Raw genomic sequence first — 13,485 nt, 5'->3', positions numbered from 1 at the left:
TTAAAAATAAATTATTTGTTTATTCTCCGCAGCTGTTACTAAAATGTTTCGGCTTCTCGAAATGAAATCCCCATATCGCAGTTATATCATTTTTTGTTGCAACATATTAAATAATCTTTTCACTTACAAAGGAAAATCATTAAGCTTTTGTTGAAACAGCGTCAACTTTTGTACTCTTAAGTCTTTCAAGAACTATAAATTACCCGTAACCATTACATCAAATGGAATGAATCATCTTAAAAGCAGTAGCCACCGGTCAAATATTTATACAGTCATAGTACATTAGGTAACAATTTATATACCATAAACCATCTCTAAAAGAATTTTCACATGCAGTAAAAATCAGATTTAAGAAATTTAGAGTTATGATTTATAGTTATGAGCTTTATGATTCATTTTGTCCTTTGTCAAAGTCATATTATAATGCGAGTAAAGCAAGGTTTTATAAAGATTGCACTTAGAGACGTGTTTCCAGTTGTGATGTCAAATAAGAATCACTTCACTACAAAATGAAAATCAACCGACTTTTAAACTTTACAGCAATAACGGTAAATGTCATTTCTTTTATATATATCGATATATTTTTTTTATTACAATTATATACCACATTAAAAATTCTTTATTTATGGTGTTTCCATGTAAAAATTTAAGAAAAAGTTTTTCTTTTTCAAATCGGAAGTTTATTTTATATGGTAATTACTAAGCTCATTATACATATGAAATTTACTTTTTAAAAAACAAATAGATTTTAAAACATTGAAAAAATTCGTTCATTTAAAATTTGAATTCTCAACAACTATTCGATTGATTTCGTTCAAGTTTAGTATCTTGCCATTTAAGATTACAATTTTTTTTAAAAATTGAATAACTCAGAAATTATTCGATTGCTTTTGTTTTAAGCAGCAGACTCTTAAAAATGTTGTACAATTAGTCGTTTATCCAAAGTTAATTCCATGCAAAAAAATAACCTTTTATAATTATTTATAACCTTCAATATTATTTCTTAAATAGTAGGCAAAACAGTTTGAAGTTAGATGTGTACGAATATTTAAATTATTTTAACCAATTTGATTTCAAGCACAACTTTTTTTGCGATTTATGAAATTTTAAATAGCTTGGTAAGCAGCTCTTGGGAAATAAAATGTACTACTTCTTTAAAATTTGATAAGTGATGCTAAAGATTTGATTTGAGGAACTTTTCTACTTATTTCATTCGATTTTCGTACTTTGATATTTAAAATTACATTCGTTAAAAAGGTGCAAAAGCTTGTTTACCTCACAGTTCAAATTCTTTCCAACTATTATTTAAAAAACAAATAAATAAATTTTAAAATTTATTTTTTCCACAGAATTATATTTAAATAAATACATTTTATTTTTGTAATCACTATTTTAACAATTGATCCTCAGATCAAAAGTTATTCAGGGTGTTCACTTTTTATATGTTTTTTAAAGTTTACATTGATTTTTAATTATTAAATTATTTAACAGAGTCTATTTTTCTTTTAGAAAATTATTCATATACTAAGTATATTTTAGAATTGCATAAAACCGTGCACATTACTCTTGTAATTAATTGATTTTCTCTACTGGTTGACAATGAATTGATGCAATTAATTCAAACAGCAGAAATCGTTTTAAAGGTCATGTTTTTAGGAATATTAAAATGCAGAAATTCTAAAAAAAAGTAGAAATTATATTATATTTATTTCATGTGTGTTTCTTTTATTTTCAATAAAAATGACTTTAAAAAAACTATTTAATGTAATTCTCATTTTTAATGTAATTGCTGCATTAAAAATGAGAGAAGTTACTCAGCCTAATTTTTTTACATTTTCAGCAACTATATCAATAGGGGCAAATTTTGAGTAGTTATGTTTTGGTTTTCCTTGTTTTTCAAAAATCTCTCTTCAGTCATTTTATAGCAAACGAGGGGAACCAAAGTGAACTCCTTTGCATAAATGACAATAAAGTTGTAAAATTCTGAGTAATATTCAATTTTGCATGAATGCTTTGAAGTGCATAATACTTATACAGATAAACAATATAGATAAACAACATTCAAGATCATCAAAACATGAAAAATAAATAACAAATAAATATGAAAAAATGAGAAATAAAAATGAAAAATAAATAAAATGAAAAATTAAAGTACAAACAGTAAGGCGTTTATAAGGATTTGAAACAGTAAGGAGTTATACTTACTTAGGATCTATTATTACTATTGACAACAGAATGACTCCAGAAATAAGAAACCAACTCTATCTGGCAAATAGGGCTGAGAAGACTTATTAAATCTAGGTTTCTTTCTAGAAAAACGAAGTTCTTGATCTACAAAACTCTTGTCAGGCCAGTCTTGGCATAACTTATGACATATTTAAGAGAGAGATATAGCGGAGTATACTTGGTGGTGTAAATGAAAACAATAACTGGAGAAGAGATTTAACTTTGAACTGTAGAAAATTTATAAACAACCCGATATTATTAAATACATAAAAATAAATAGAATGAATTGGATGGCCCACGTGATTCGAGTGAGTGATGAAAATACAATAAAAAAAGCTTTTCAAACCCACTGGAACAAGAAAGCGGGGAAGACCACGGTTGAGATGGGCTGACCCGGTGGAGTTTGCTTTTCTTGCAACTAATGAAAAGAATTGGAGATCAAAGATAAATTGGAAGTCATTATGGAGAAATCTTCAGAGGATGGCATTGGCGCACATTGGGCTGTCTGACCAGCTATGATTATGTTACTCAAGTAACACTTGCTAGTAATGTATAACAAAAGATCTCATTCCAGATGCAGAAGAAATAGTTTTATGAATTATACAATAATAATAATGCAGAATTCATGTGGATAATACAATAATAACAATTCGAATATTTCGTTAAAAATAATATTTTTTTATTTTTCCTAGTCTTGATCACTAACAATCTTTAATGATTAGTACTTAGGAGAGGTTTAATTTCCTGATATACTTAATTTTTTATTTTTATAATGTGTTCTTCTATTTTTTGCAGTTATCTTATACGCTATTGTACTTAGTTACCGTTACAACTGCAATGCCTCAACCTTTTGTTGGAAAACCTCAAAGACATCATTACCTGGATCGATTGGAAACATCATTGTACCCACCATCAGGTTATCGATGATGTCCATTCCCATCATTTCTTACTACGAAATTTATTGATCCACTAAAAATATCACCACGTCCTCCTCCAGGCGGTTCGTGAATCATATCATTTTCATGTAAATAAGAAAACTTACCTCGAAATTTACCTGCTTGTCAACTTCTGAAGCAGCTGCTCTTCAAAAATGAAGTGATATACATCATAAAATGTTTAGTTCACATGAGCATTTTTTAATTGTATAATATATATATTAAAAAACAATATTGTATAATATTGTACATGGTTGCAACCATGGTCTTTCATTGATAGTTAGATGCTGGGTTTAAAAATGATTTGTTTCACATAGTATGTGTTTCAATATGTAAATAAATTTATAATTTTTAAGTTTGTATCATATTGGAAATAGTTGCAACCATGGTCTTTCACTGTTAGTTTATATGTTGGGTTTAAAAATAACGATTTTTTTCACATAATATGTGTTTCAGTATGTAAATACATTTATAATTTTTAAGTTTGCATAATATTGTACATAGTTGCAACCATGGTCTTTCATTGATAGTTTAGATGTTGGGTTTAAAAAGAATGACTTGTTTCACATAATATGTGTTTCAATATGTAAATAAATTTATAATTTTTAAGCAAAAACAAATGTTTAATTGATTAAAAAAATTTTGTATCGCATTTCACTGTCATAAAATGATAATTTATCTATTTCATTTTCGTAAATTGTCATTAAGCAGGAAATTTGATGCATGCATTAATAATCAAAGAAGTTTCAGGTATGTCTTTGGCTATCATCAAAGTAAAATGAATAATATTTATTATAATATTTACCAAAAGATAATTTATTTATCCCTTATCAAACGCTACTTGGCAGAAATCTTTTTTTTAACATTTTGCATTCCGACTACTTTAATATGCTGTTTAAAATAATATAAACCCTAAATTATTTAGTATTATAGTTTTAATATTGTTTTATACGAAAGGATGTAAAAGTACTGAGTCCGTTTCTATAATCCGTCCGTATGTAAAACTACCGTGTACCGTTTCTTATAAGAAAAGTTTCTTATAAGAAAATTCTATGAATTATTTATTCCAGATACAGTTCCAAAATAGAATTGAATTGTATACAAATCAAATCAATAAAAAGTGAATGAAATATTTAGGAAACAATGGTTACACAACATATATATGTTATCACTATAGTGCAGAAATCAGTTATTCTATAGACTGTCTGGGCAATGTGCATGTTAACTAGGGTAATCCGTTAAAGTGCCGAAAAACTGTTTCATTTTTCAAATCACGTAAGTAATCTGCATACCACTTAGGTAATCTAAGCATTACCTATTAAGTAGGTACTTATTAAAGTGAAAATAAAATCAATGTTGGCAACGTTTCTGAACGCTTAAAATAACGTAGTTTTATTTATTAATATTTCGTCATAAATAAATAAAGTTATTGAATTCAAGCAATCAATATTTTAGTTGATCGAATCAATCATCAATCACTTTAAAAAATATAGTACTTAGGTTTAAAATATTATTACAGCTAAGGGAATAATTATTGTATTCTTTATTTATTTTTTGGTGAATAAATCATCAATTAATTCAATCAAATGTTTAACATATTAGTAGATGTAATGAGAGAAACGGACCTCTGGGGGAACTGGTCCAAGAGTTCACTTGTCTTCTGGATTGGGATCACAATTACAAGGCTACGGAGTTGAGTTTGGAGAAGAGCGAAAAAAAAATCATCTTGATTTCATACCCTTTAACCGGTCACTCTAATTAATATGCAAATCAGCCACGTAATGTGCATATTAAATGCTTTCGAGAATCAGCATAAACATACGTATTGCATAATTTTAGATCACTTTTAAAAAAAGAACCACCATACAAAGCTTGACTAAAATACGTAAATAGCCAATGAGTGAGTTATGTAACATTTCGAAAGGAACTGCGAAATTGATTACGAGAGTTGGGCTGGCTGGGTGTGGAACCTTCTAATATATCTTGAAAAACTTGATCCAAAAATGTTGAAAATTTATAAAATTCAAGCGGAAGGACTGAACTGTTACGCTTGACTTTTCTTAACATACTGTTAAATAAACATTGCTGCGAACACCTTTTATACGTTTTACCATAGGTCACGAAGAAGTTAAATAATTTCAGATAATTCTTTTAAATTGGTACTGTCACCTTGGATTTTCTCTAAATCACTCACTCAAATAAATAAATAAATAAGTAAATAAATAAATAAATAAATAAATAAATAAATAAATAAATAAATAAATAAAAACACCAGCAGCTGGATTAGTTGTGCATAACCTGCTAAAAAATGGTGAACATATTGCTTTATAAATAATGAACCCCAAATAGTTGGTAGTACTCGTAGGATATTCTGCTTCAAACTGCAATAGAAAACCGTAAATAAAGGCCGGGATAGCCTGTTTGGTAGGGCACTGGGCCCATGTCCAAGAGGTCATGGGTTCGATCACTACCGGCCGAAGACTCCCCGTGAAGTAAATGGTGACTGGTGCACGTTAAATTTGTCGAGTCGCTAAGTCCTCCATGTTCCCGTCACAAATCAATACCTCTGGGGGAACTGGTCCAGAAGTTTCCTTGTCTTCTGGATTGGGATCAAAATTATAAGGCTACGGAGTTGAACATTAGTAGTCGTAAACCCAAAATTTGGGTCAGCTGTTCAACGACGGATATAAAAAAAAAGTAAACGTAAATAAAAACCATAAGCACTTTTTTCAACTTGAAGAGATAATTGTTTGATAATGTAAAAGAAGCGAGTCTGATGTCGTACCCAATCGACCACAATTTCACGTCCAGGACACTAATTTTTTACTTTAATATTAATAAAACACGAATTAAATAAGCTAAATTTAATCACTTGGAGAAAAAAAAGTTTGGTCAAAATCGTTAGAATATGGTCAAATATACTACGTTTATGGTTCTATGGAAACACCAAAAAGCTCTATAATTTTTACTGAAGCGCTTTAATAATGGTTTTGGTAAAATCAACAATTAAATATGTTTTTGAAGTATGTGCTAAAATTTGGTAATGTTATTATTATACCTTAGAGTATGGCATAGAAACCATTTATTCGGTTAAGTTTACTTTCTTGTTTGCTATTTTCTCCTACATGTGTGAGAATAAGAACTATTATTTTTCAAGGCAGAATTTCTAGTAAATCGTTACCCTATGAAAGAAAAACTTACCAAATGCATGGTTTAAGTACCTTATATTTTAGTATTTATTACTCAATTATGGTTTTTCTTTACCAGAAATATCATTATCATGCACGACTATTCATGTCAATACTATTTTACCAAACGTCATTACCGTTTTGTCAGATTTTGTTTTCTCTGTAACAAACCAATTGGTAAATATTAAATAATTTTCCTACGGCTTGGAAATTTCAAAAATATGCAACGGCTCTATAATGTGGGTTTCAAAAAAAATCCGGTTTTAAACAACAATGAGAGAAATTAGATGGGAAAACTCCTTGAAAGTATTAGAAATACGGAAAAATAGGCAGATTTAGCACTTTTAAGTTAGCTCCCGTTTGTAAGATGTAGCTTAACACGTAACTACGCATGCTCGTTCTTACTTTAAATGCTACGAATATTTATGTTGTTGGCGTGATTTACGCTACAAAGACAAAGCTACAAGCACGCTGTTTATAGATGTTAAATATTGCTTTCTGTTTAAGCCTACAGTCGAATTAAAATCATCGACATAGAAAACGAACTTAAAGAATTGTGTCGATGACATTTAGAACTGAATCATGTGATACTACAGCAATTGACATCTATATATATATTTCTCTTACAGGGTGACAAAAAAACCCTCATTAAAATTTCCCGAATGGCAACGCTAGAAAATCGATCAATGATTGCCGCTAAAAATGTCACATGCCTAATCTAGCTAAGGTGGCTCAACATATAACGCTTATAAAAGCGGAAACTGAATCTCTTCCGAAATTCAACCTATCAGCTGTGGCAATCTCATACTATTAAGGTAGGCATAAGTGAGTTGTCTTAGTCGATAGATCTCTATTTTAGTATTTTGTCGAAAGTGCTTTTTTTTTCACGAATTTATATATTACGAATTTATTTGACGAGAAATTATTTGACGATTTTTGATAAATTTATTTTAATGTCTTAGCATTTACTAAAAAGATGTAATTTTTTTTAAAAAAAAATTTTGTTATATGGATTTGAATGATTGTTTTGAATTCTTAGAATTTTGTGCATTTGCAATGTACTTAAGTTAGTAGCGAGCGAAGTGACCTTGGTTTGCGAAGCAATTTTCGAGGGTTGGCGAGCGTTAGCGATCAGGGGGCTCAACCCATTAGTTAGCTTTATTGGTTCATGTTTCTCATGATGGTTGTCTGATTGCACTAGTTCCATAAGAAACTAGATATATTCCCGTAATTTTAAAATTATAAATTACATTGATTTTAACAACTCTTAAAAATATTAAATGACCAATTGAAATTCATTAATATGTTTTTAAATATTAATAATAATATTAAGAATAATAAATTGCATTCTTTATCACTGAACTCATAGAAATCTATAATCTACTAAATTTTTCCGCTCACAGACCCACAATTTTACGTAGAGCAAATCATTTTGAAATGCTTAAATTTTAATTACAGAATTTCATAATTTTTTTTTAAAAAAAGTGAACCTTCAGGCCATTTGAATTTTTTTTAAGAGACAAAGTACAGCCATAGATTAATTTCTAAAATTTTAAGGGGCCAGAAGTCGTGAGTTTAATTCGAAGTCAGTGCCCATATTTGTCTTAATGAATACAAATAACTAAATGGTTGCTTCAAAATGCAGTACCGTCATCTCATTTTGTATAACAGTGGTTTTGATTTTACTAAGCTATTTATCAATCATCTACAAAAGTTCAGAATACTATTTACTTGTGTTTAAAACCAAATTACCTGTGTTTAGAGGTCAGCATATATTGTAATGGTATGTTGTATGACGGAAGTTTCTCTTTTACGAAATTATATAAATTTATATAATCTAATAATGAAATGGTTGGGAATGTTTTCTTTGTAGTTCGGGAATATTTTCCTCACATGATTCTGTCAGAAACTGATTACAATCCCAGATGAGAAATTTACTACTTTTCCTAATTTTTTTTCCTCTTAGGCACACACACACACATTTTTCTTTCAAGGATATTTACCAATAAAATAATAGACTACCGTAAATTTCTTCTCGAATTCGCAGAAATAACTTTTATTTTGATTTGTAAAATACTCAAAACGATAATTTATTTATCATGATCAGTTAAATTTTGACTTGTGATATGAAGGGATGATGGAAAGATTTTGAGGACCTCAAGGAATGATCAAAGCAGGAGTGGGATGATATAGAACCAAGAGACAAAAATAGAAATTCAGTGTGAACAGTAGATTATGAATCTTATAGAAATAGGATTGACGGCAATAGAAATTTGGTCAACAAGAGGAAGATTATGTGATACAACAGTTTCGTTGAACGCAAGCTTGAAAGGCTGTTAGAGATGGACATGCATGCCTGCCGGGGACTGGAGATGGAAACGGGTATAAAAAAGGTCGAATGAGAAAAAAGAGAAAATCCACTGGAATAGATTTTGCTAAACCTTTCCCACCCCGGCAGGTAAGTTTTATCCTTGTCATTCTAAAACAACGCAAAAGACAAAAATGTAAAAAAAGCAAAGCAACAATATAATAGATTTATTTTCAAAAGTAATGATCTAAATATAATTACTCTTTTTATTTTTAGAAATCGTTCTTTAATATTCATCCCCTCTGAAAAAAGAATGTGAAATTAAAAGTGTTCCTCATATTGATAAATACGATAAAAAAATCATACTTACTCGTTTCATAGGTTTTTTTTAAAAAAATTACAAAAAAAGAGCAAATCAGTATTGCAAAAGATAAAAATACAAAGACGAGCCAAACAAGAATATTATTAAATATTTATTTCAAAAATAAGGGTCGAATTATAATTACCCTTTACTTTTCTTTTTTCAAGAATCGTTCTTTAACATTCATAAATGACAAATTAAACTAGTGGTGTTTTAAACTTAAAAAACTATAAAAAGTAGAAAAGTATAGTAGTGTGTTGATTTATTTCAATCACATATTTCTGCAGCTAATCTAAACGTATAGCCTTTCTATAAGTAATGTTCTCTTATGAAAATTTAAAAATATATTTGTTTTATCGATACTTATACGTTAAAAATTTTTGTTTTTCAAAATAAAACATATTTTTTCCACTTTAGTCACTTAACCTCTTAGCCACTGTAATCAAAAAGCACTGCATCGCTTTGTTCTTTATTTGAAGGTAGACTCAAAAACAACAGGAAGTTATTTTTCGTTGGAATCTTATAACTACCAATTTACCAGACAAAATATCAAAATACTTATTTCAGGTCGCAGTAAACAAGATTCGAGCTTATAAGATTCACAGTTTTAAAACAATGATTTGCAAAAATTAAACAATTTCTAAAAATGTCTAGCTTATTATTTTAATAAAAATAAATTTAAGCCTTTTAAAAATCATAAAAATGAGCCTTTCTTTGTTCCTGAAAATTTAAAAAAAATAAAATTTTAAAGTTTGCTGGCGTACTTTAATACAAAGATTATTCGAATTCCTCAAGAATCATAAAATACAATCTCGGTTTCTCTAGACTTTAAAAAAATGTTCGCATTTTTAAACAAAATTTATAAAATCGCATGAAAACTAAATTAAATATTTATGAAAAAAATCGTATCATAGTATTAACAATTTATCTATTTTAGTAATGAGTATTATACTATAATAGATTACACAAAATATTTTATGCTGATTAATATTTTTTAACTAATTTACGGTAATTAAAATTAAATTCATTTTCTGCTTAAACATTTGTTTAAATACTGAAATTGCTTCTGCCATTTATTAATTCATTTAAAGAATTTCTAAAAACATAATCAAATTTTTTAAATGATTTGTCCTGTTGTTTTTTTTATCACCAACTGTAATTACAATGTTGCCCAGGGAACGCCAGACGAGGAGGCGAGGTTAAATTATTTTGACTGCCGAAACACTAAAAACAACAATAACAGGAAAAAACATACTAGAATAAAGAAATAATATTGCTATGAATTTATTGGAGATACTAAAAAAATCAATTGTGTGAAGAGATTCTTTTAAGGAGTATTTAAATACTTCTCACGAATATTTTGCACAATTAGATTTTATTTAAAATAAATTCTACCATTCTATTAAAAACAACAATTAATACAACTTTAAAGTTTATCGACTTTATCCCCCGTGCAAAAGAAGTCCATTTTCTTGTAATCTCAATATAATTAAATACAAAAATTTCAGATCATTGAAATAGAAATTCAGTAACACAAATCTTAGAGGCACCATAAATTAATGAATAGCAGTATGACCAGTATAAAAGAAAAAAGACTTTTTGTTCACTTTCAGTGTCTTAGCAGTCAAAATAGTTCCCCAAAGGGGCTGCCACACTCTGCTTTTTTCATTCCAGGTGTTGACTTTGTGGCAACCCCCCGAAGAGTTGATAGATAAAAATCGCTGAATCCATGTATCCCACGCAAGCATCAATTTCGAAGCAGATTTGAGAATTCTCCCAAAAAGAAAAATATTAAGAGCAAGATATAAGAATAGAAAAAGAGATAATAGAAATATACACATGATGTGTACCAACACAAGAAATTTAGACTCCCAAATAACCAAATAAATCTTAGATATTCTAATGTTATATGGAACGGCTAAAAAGCCAACACACCTTAAAAGCTAAAAAGCCAAAATGCAAGTGATATAAATTTTGCTTAAATCTAAAATAATAAGAATAAATAGATAAATAAGTAACTTAACCATAATAGTTTGATTTTTACGACATAATTTTGAAGTCAAAGAAACCAAACGATATTTTTCTATTAGGAGAATCTCAACCCTAACTCTGAAGAGAGATGATCACGTAAGAAGAACGAAAACAACAACTTCAACTTCTACTCCTCTGCCCTATCAAACTAAAGTGGAATAATTAGTCTGCTTTTTTATCTATGTAGTATTACTCAATTCTATATTATTTTTGTCATATATTTTTAAATTTGTGATGTTTCATCAAATTAAAATTTAAAGGCTTCGCAATCAGTGAACCAGCTAATAAATTCATATATATGAGTAACTAATATGGAACAAAGAACTTCCATTAATACTATTGTTTGCTCTAATTTATAATTTACAAAAGACTTTACAATTTAGAAAATTTTCAGACTAGTTTATTTATATTTTATAGTTTGACTTCAGAAATACCATGCATCCATCGATCTCCTATTTTTGATTAAGAGATAATATTTTTCTGGTGTGTCGGGAGTATATGTCGATTGATGAAAACAACAAATATATAAATTTCCAAAATTAAAAAACATTAAAAAAAATTGTATATTGTTAAGTCTACAGAAGTTTACAAAGTTATCACGTTTTTTGCACATGTTCTTGGATCTTTGATATATTTGATAAAATCTTAAGTGCGTCTTCCTGTGTCTTGAACTTCACTGTTATATTTTCCTTTATTTTTTATTAATTATTTATTGTTCTTATTCATTTATTATTTTTACTTTTATTTTTATTATTTTTTTAGTTTAATGTGTTTCTTCAATTTATTTAATTTCATTAATTTAGTGCTATTTATAAAATTGTAAATATTTACTTTAGAGTAATTAATTATTTTTATTTATTTTTAAGTGTTTAATTCTTGATATATTGTATAATTTCTGGTAATATTTGCTGATAAATATTACCAGAGATTCACGTTAAATTAAGTAACATCTTTTGTAAAAGTTCCTTCATAGAGCATTGTTCTTGGAACATAGAAATGCATACAAAATCTAAAAAAACAACTACCTGTAGCTCGAACTTTGTTCATGTAATTTTATTTACTTATATATATATTGATTATTATTTATTAATTATTATTATTCATCATTATTTTTTATTTATAATTTTTCATGATTTTACTTTCATGTGTGTCTCTAATATATTGGTTTAGTTTGTTAACAGCACGTTCAGTTTGCTAACAGTTTGTTTGAAAAAACAGCACGTGGGAATCCTGTGAAAATGAATTAATTTAAAAGTAAGAAAAATTGAATGCTTCGTTGCGAATGATATTGCGAAAACAATTACAAATTTTAGCTGATTATTGGCTGCACAAACTACTGAAATAAGCAAAAGAAACATATTACTTCTTACTTAATTTAAAAAAATAATTAATTGAGTATGAAGTTGCTAATTTATTAACAAGCAATATTTTTTAATCATATTAAGTCGGCGTAAAAAACGATTATTTTAAAATAGCACTTGAAGCAATTAGTTTTAGACATGAATTCTCTAACTTAATTATTTATCACCTTACAAATGCGGAATATATATCTCCTAGAAATAAGCAATTAAAACATTTTACTCTTTCTTAATTTAAAAAATAATTAATTCAGTATGAAGTTGCTAATTTAGTTACATGCAATATTTATTAATCAAGTCGGTATTAAAAAAACGCTTATTTCATAACTACAATGGACGAAATAATTTTAGACATGCATTCTCTACTGCAATTATTTATCACCTCCAAAAAAAAATTTCCTGTCAAATTGCTGTAAAAATGCAGAAATTGCAACATGTTAATTAAAAAAAAGATATCAATGGATTGAATTGCTAACTATTTTCAAATAAAATTAACTTTAAATAAATTTGTGTACTTTTTTAATGTATTTACTTATTAAAATGACCACAATCAGCTACGGTTAAGCATCTAAGTAAGGAAAGAAATACCATATTACCATAGAATCTGCAATAACAATAATTCCGTTTATATTTTAAGGCAGCGGCTTACTTTTGCACAGAACCTGTAAATAAAACAGGATTCCTACGACCCAGGAAAAAGTGAAAACTACCAATAAAATTTCCAGAAATCTGCAGAAATTTAATACCTTTAGAAAATCTTTTTGAATATTTTTGCACTTTCATTTCCAAATTTAAGATTTTAGTGCAAGTTATGACATAATGCACACCGTGACCAAAAAGTTCTCAAACAACTCTTTTGAAGGATGTTAAAAAATTTTATAATTACTTCTGTAATGCCAATAACTTTTGGGCAATTAAGTGTAAGCTATTACGAGCTTATATGTTTTACTACTTATAATTTTTTTTCACCTTGATAGAATGAAGAAATTTAGAGAAATAGTGATAGGTAAATTCATCAAAGGAAAGCAGCTGGGTAAATTTTTAGAGACTTGAAAATCCCTGGGGGGGGTGAAGAGAG

General features: G+C 28.1%; 1 long non-coding RNA gene across 1 annotated transcript; it reads left to right on the top strand.

Moving 5' to 3' along the window:
- Positions 1-390: 390 nt before the first annotated feature.
- On the top strand, positions 391-3,781 carry LOC122272043 (uncharacterized). The gene is made up of 2 exons (XR_006226757.3): positions 391-548; positions 3,022-3,781. It is a non-coding gene; the product is annotated as an uncharacterized LOC122272043 (long non-coding RNA).
- Positions 3,782-13,485: the final 9,704 nt, after the last annotated feature.

The sequence above is a fragment of the Parasteatoda tepidariorum genome, chromosome 4, assembly GCF_982258835.1.
Source record: "Parasteatoda tepidariorum strain Cologne lab strain chromosome 4, Ptep-v5.0, whole genome shotgun sequence".
NCBI classification, from domain to species: Eukaryota; Metazoa; Arthropoda; class Arachnida; order Araneae; family Theridiidae; genus Parasteatoda; species Parasteatoda tepidariorum.
Note: the sequence above shows the minus strand (reverse complement) of the source record. Positions and strands in the feature narration are given on the sequence as shown.